Source organism: Hesperophylax consimilis, chromosome 7 (genome assembly GCF_061612785.1).
Source record: "Hesperophylax consimilis isolate HC1 chromosome 7, BYU_Hcon_1.0, whole genome shotgun sequence".
Classification (NCBI taxonomy): domain Eukaryota; kingdom Metazoa; phylum Arthropoda; class Insecta; order Trichoptera; family Limnephilidae; genus Hesperophylax; species Hesperophylax consimilis.
The window spans coordinates 26,965,858-26,971,299 of record NC_142842.1 but is presented as its reverse complement, the minus strand read 5'-3'; the positions used below and the strand labels follow the sequence as shown (position 1 = coordinate 26,971,299).

Here is a 5,442-nt window from a genome sequence, read left to right as displayed (position 1 = left end):
GGAGAGATGGAGACAAGGAAGTATAATATTGTGTGACTGAGGGGAGCAGGTTATGGAGAGATGGAGACAAGGAAGTATAATATTTTGTGACTGAGGGGAGCAGGTTATGGAGAGATGGAGACAAGGAAGTATAATATTGTGTGACTGAGGGGAGCAGGTTATGGAGAGATGGAGACAAGGAAGTAAAATATTGTGTGACTGAGGGGAGCAAGTTATGGAGAGATGGAGACAAGGAAGTATAATATTGCTAAGTACATGTTTTTTTGATCTGGTCATTCAAAATTTCATCACCTGAACGACACTATACAACAATCTGACGACACCATCAAAATAAAAGTGTATGCTACTTTTGGAAACATATTAAAAGCTTGAAATACAAAAATGGCAAGCTGGTAAGCAGAGATGTGCAAAATGGGTACCCAAAACCATTTGAAATGCAAAATGGAAATGGGTCAAAACTTTTCCATTTGAAAATGCAAAATGCAAAATGGGTTTTAGAAAAGCATTTCAAATGCAAAATGCAAAATACCTATTTTCAAAATGAATTGAAAATGCAAAATGGTTTCTCAGGTCAAAATAATTATAGAATTTTTAAACAATTTTGTCATTTAATAATGGACATCAATTTAGAACAAACATATTACATGATGGTAAATCCAAAAACACCACGACTACAGATTATGAAACCACAAAAAATTTTCGCGGGACTAATGTTGCCAACGTAAAAACATAGAAACTGCTATCTAACATTTAATATTACAGCGTCATGGCCCATGTTCAGTACCTATTTGAATCAGTATTTTTTGTAATCACTCAATTGCCAGGGCTCCTACCAGGGAGCAACTTGACAAATGTAAATTATCTCTCCTTGCGAGGTTTAGGACCGACTGATATTTGGGTCTTATGAAAAAAAGATGAGTGGAGATGGTAGGAAAAATGTTGCAAAAAAGCATTTAAAATGGAAAATGCATTGAGAAAAGCATTTAAAATGGATTTATTTGAAATAAAGCACATCTCTGCTGGTAAGTAACTTGATGGTAAAAGCAGTCGCTCGTAAAACAGAAAGACTCGAGTTTTTTATTTGTTTAAAAAAAACATTTAAATTGCATATTTATTCCAAATTTTGTAAAATTTCAAAATTGTTAATAGCTGGATGATATTTCTTGGAGAGATGAATGTGAATAAGAACTGTTCTTAGTCGATCGGGGTTATCATTATTTCTCCAATATAATGAAATATAAACACAAAATGGGGTTATTCCAAATTAATGAGACACAAAAATATGGTTGAAGGACAACTTTTTTGTATTTACATTAAAACTTTTTTTCACTTTGATTTGAAAATAATTTTAATCCCTAAATCATCTGTTTGACTAGATTTTGGCAAAAATATGAATTTGTTGCGTTTGTGTCCAAAATGTCTTTGAGGTCTCATTTTTCATTCAATATTCAGTAGTATGCGGGATAGGCACCGTAGGCGGCATAGGGAGCGGTGTAGGCAGAAGAATAGGCCAGGGGGGCGCTGTAGGCGTACGGGCTATAGGCACTGTAGGGAGAGGCGTATGCCACGGGGGCGGCGGCGTAAGCCAGGGGGGCGGTGTAGCCAGCTACCACGGCTGAGGGCTTGGCGTAGGCCATAGCGCACAGGGCAGCGAAGAAGAACTAAAGAAAACAATATAATACATTATTAAATTATTACCATTAAAACCAATACCATTTCGGAAATAAGGTGTCAAATGAAATAAAAACAAAAACATTAGTTGAATTTTGGTTTAATTATTTAACGTACCAGTTTGAACATTTTGTACTAGGGTTTGGATATTTCTTCAGGAGAACAGAAGTGAATGATGCTCTTTGTGGATGTGTCATTTGCTTTTATACGGCCGGTCAATGGGACGTTTTAGCCTTGTATACAGTTTGTACATGTACTGACTTAGTAAGTTCATAGTCTATTCGGTTTAAAAATACACACGAAGGACAACTAATACCTCCATGATCCGGTTCCTACGTGTGTTTACAAAACAAAGGTTAAAAACTGACATTTATCTAACAACAATTTGGGTACATGGCGGCTAATCTGATAGTATTATTGTCCCAGCGTCTGGACGATGTAGGCCCTCTGATTGGTCAAATTAAAATTGTCTGTTTCGGGTAACTTGAATATTAAGACACGATTCCATACTAAAATAGGATCGCCTCATAATAATACGAGATTTCTTCAAAAGCATCGTTTCTGCTCATATAATTTTTGGATAATATCGAAGAAAATATGTTTTAGAAAGTTCATAATCCATTGGATTAATTACATTACAGTGAAAATTCTCCACAGTTACGTGATTATGTTTGACGTTTATAAAAATTCACGCGTTTCTTCAAGATGGCCGACAGAGCGCACCTCTGGCGGTTTAAAAACGAACCAAATGCCTGGCGCGAATATTTAAATATGCAGCTCACAATACTTGACTACTTACCATTAACAAGCGTTTTATAAGAAGATTTCTTCTGGAAGCTTATTACTTTGTAATGGCATTTATCATTATTATTTATATTTTTTTTCTTATTAATTATATCTGATTTTATATTGGCATGTTTTATAATTTCTAAAATTTCAAAATTATTTATTTATAGCCCTGCGATATTCTTTAGTTCTGACTTCAAAGTTTCTATTGGTTCTACCTTTGTAAAAGAAATTAAAATCATCTCAATTGAGTTTTTAAACTCCTGATTTTTTTGTTTGAATTTTGCTATCTTTATTATTAAGAATATATTTCTTCATTGTTATTAGTGTAAAACGCCAGTTGAATGGTACCAGGATTGTTTAAATATATAATTTTAGAAGTATCGTTATCCACAAACAGAATTCTACGCCATTGTTTATTTCTATCTTAAGAAAGACCGTTTGAAGAGAATGTGTTTAATTTTTTTATTTAGTATTTCAACTATCAATTTATTAGAATAACCGTTATTAAATGCTATTTGTCTTATGAATATATTGTTTTATGGTTATATGCTATTTGTTTTTTTCAGGTCTTAAAATACTTCACTATAAATAATTTTGAAATTTAAGAAATGAGGAAACATATTAATATAAAAGCAGATATAATTAACAAGAATTTTTTTATAAACTCTCTTTTAAATATTTTCCCACTCAACTGGTATTTCCCGTCTAACGATATTGTAATTCCTAATTATTATAAACCCAGCCTACTCTTACCCCTCCCCCCTCCTTCCACTTCTTCTTTCCCAATTGCAATCTATATTTAATTTTTGACTTCGGTGTATACACAATAAAATGTAAACATTATATTTATTTATTTATTGGACAATTTGCATAGCGCCGCTTTTGTGAGATATCACCTCAGGGGCGCTATATTGTAATAATCTACCTTTATATATAGATTTTTACTCTCCTGATGAAGGTGTATATATAATCTAGCTTTAAACTTTATTAGATACAGTAACAGTTGTAGGTAAAGAATTACCACCAGTTGGAGTAAAATTAACACATTTTAATTAAACCGACTGCTAATGTCATCGCACAATTACCCTCCTTTTATTCATAAACACGGGTACAATTAATCAATATGTAATAATCTATTATTTAAGTCAACTTTGTTAAAACTATCTTTAATTGTGACAAACTAAACGATATTGATTCAACTTATAGACATTTACGGTTGTAACACATATTCAAGCACTGCAAGTCTCCTATGAGCTAATTATATTAGGTACGATAACAGTTAATATCAGTTGTAGACATGTAGTCAATAATAGTGTTTCATTTGAAATAATCCATCACAAATACGTAAAATTTAATTTATTCAAACAACTGTCATTCTTATTATGCGTAAATTTAGCATGTTATTATTAATTAACTCCTTCCTGTTCCGTGTTTTAACAATATATATACCTACTCACCCTCTCTCTGTGAATGTTCTAATATCTATCTATTAAATGTAACTGTTGTTAATATCACTTAAAATGGGCGAAGCCCAAGCAAGAGCCGCCCGCAGGGCCTAGCAGAAAAAAACCCGCGGAGCGGGTTTTTAACTGCTAGTCATTATTATTATAGAAAAAATACAATTTTCATAAAAAAAATTTAAGCCTCTAATAATCACTGCAATACACAAACTTTTATGATCACTTGATAGATATAATGCAGAATCCGAAATAGATAGTATCTATTTTACATGTATTTCTAGCATATTATTGTACATCAGAGCATCAGTCAAACTAGGGCAAGACTTGGCGGTTAATAAATGTAGGCAGCGTGAGAACGGGTCGTTTGTCCAACTTTTTCTTATCTAAAACGATACGCATATTGAAAAAAAACAGGATTTATTATTTCACTGGTTTTAACTATCCCGCAGCCAAGTAGGGGAGTAGATAGTACCCAAAATTACTATCCTCCTTATATTAGCTTAAATACTTGACATGTAATTTTAGTATTTTACGTATTCCTGCGCAAATACATAAGTTACCATTAATAATTAACTGAATAATTGTGATTTCTATAGTTAAAAAGCCCATAAGGCAGAAAAATGCATGGGGTCGTCGGGAGACCCAATTGGTTACAGACGTTTTGTTTGGCATCTTGGCCTGTCAAGAGTTAAGAAAGAACCGCATTACATAATTCCATTTTATGGCCCTTTTGTTAAGGTGTAATTTAGATCAGTTGGTATTTGTCATTATGTGGCAACTCACATTGTGGGGGAATTCTTGTGAGTTGTAGTATAACAATATATCTATTTTATCACCAAATTATACACGCCAATCAATTCAACCCACGTTATAAGGGTTTCAATGTCAGTTGAAGTAGATGTATGATATGCATCTAGATTCAATATATATTTGGGACATACCCCGATAAAAACCCAATGAGTATATCGAACAACAATGCAAAAACATTAAATTATTGGACGCTTTAGATGTCTTTTAGTAAAATGTCAATTGCAAACATTAATTGTATCTAATATTAGATTTGGTTTTAGTCAAATAACTAGTTACAAAATTATGAAACAGACAACTGTAGGTACTATTACGAATATTCTGTCAATATAAAACGTCAACAACAATTCAAAGCACTACAAGGAAGGTCAGATTTCATTTTAACGATAAACAAATACAAATTTTAGTAAATCAGCGTCATAACTTTTAGAAAAATAAATCCACGAAAATAAAGTATTTTTGATTTTATGCAAATGGATCCCGTTTTCATAACTATTTTACGGGGTATTTTTTTTAATTCTTTCCTATTTTGGATTCTTAAAACCGGTAACGTTTGTATCCTTTTATTATTTCTTCAAAAAAAAAACTTTTTTTACAATTCCTTGTAAACTTTCAAAAGAATGTGATGTTACAGGAGCACCTCGTTCCAAGTCACATTGTACATCGTTTCATGTATTAATTGTAAATTAGGTTAAACTTTTATTAAGTTTTGTGT

General features: G+C 32.3%; 1 long non-coding RNA gene across 1 annotated transcript; it reads right to left on the bottom strand.

The window, feature by feature from the left end:
- Window positions 1-366: 366 nt before the first annotated feature.
- On the bottom strand, window positions 367-1,873 carry LOC149422561 (uncharacterized). Its single transcript, XR_016302428.1, has 2 exons — window positions 1,789-1,873; window positions 367-1,661 (listed from the first exon to the last, which is right to left on the bottom strand). It is a non-coding gene; the product is annotated as an uncharacterized LOC149422561 (long non-coding RNA).
- Window positions 1,874-5,442: the final 3,569 nt, after the last annotated feature.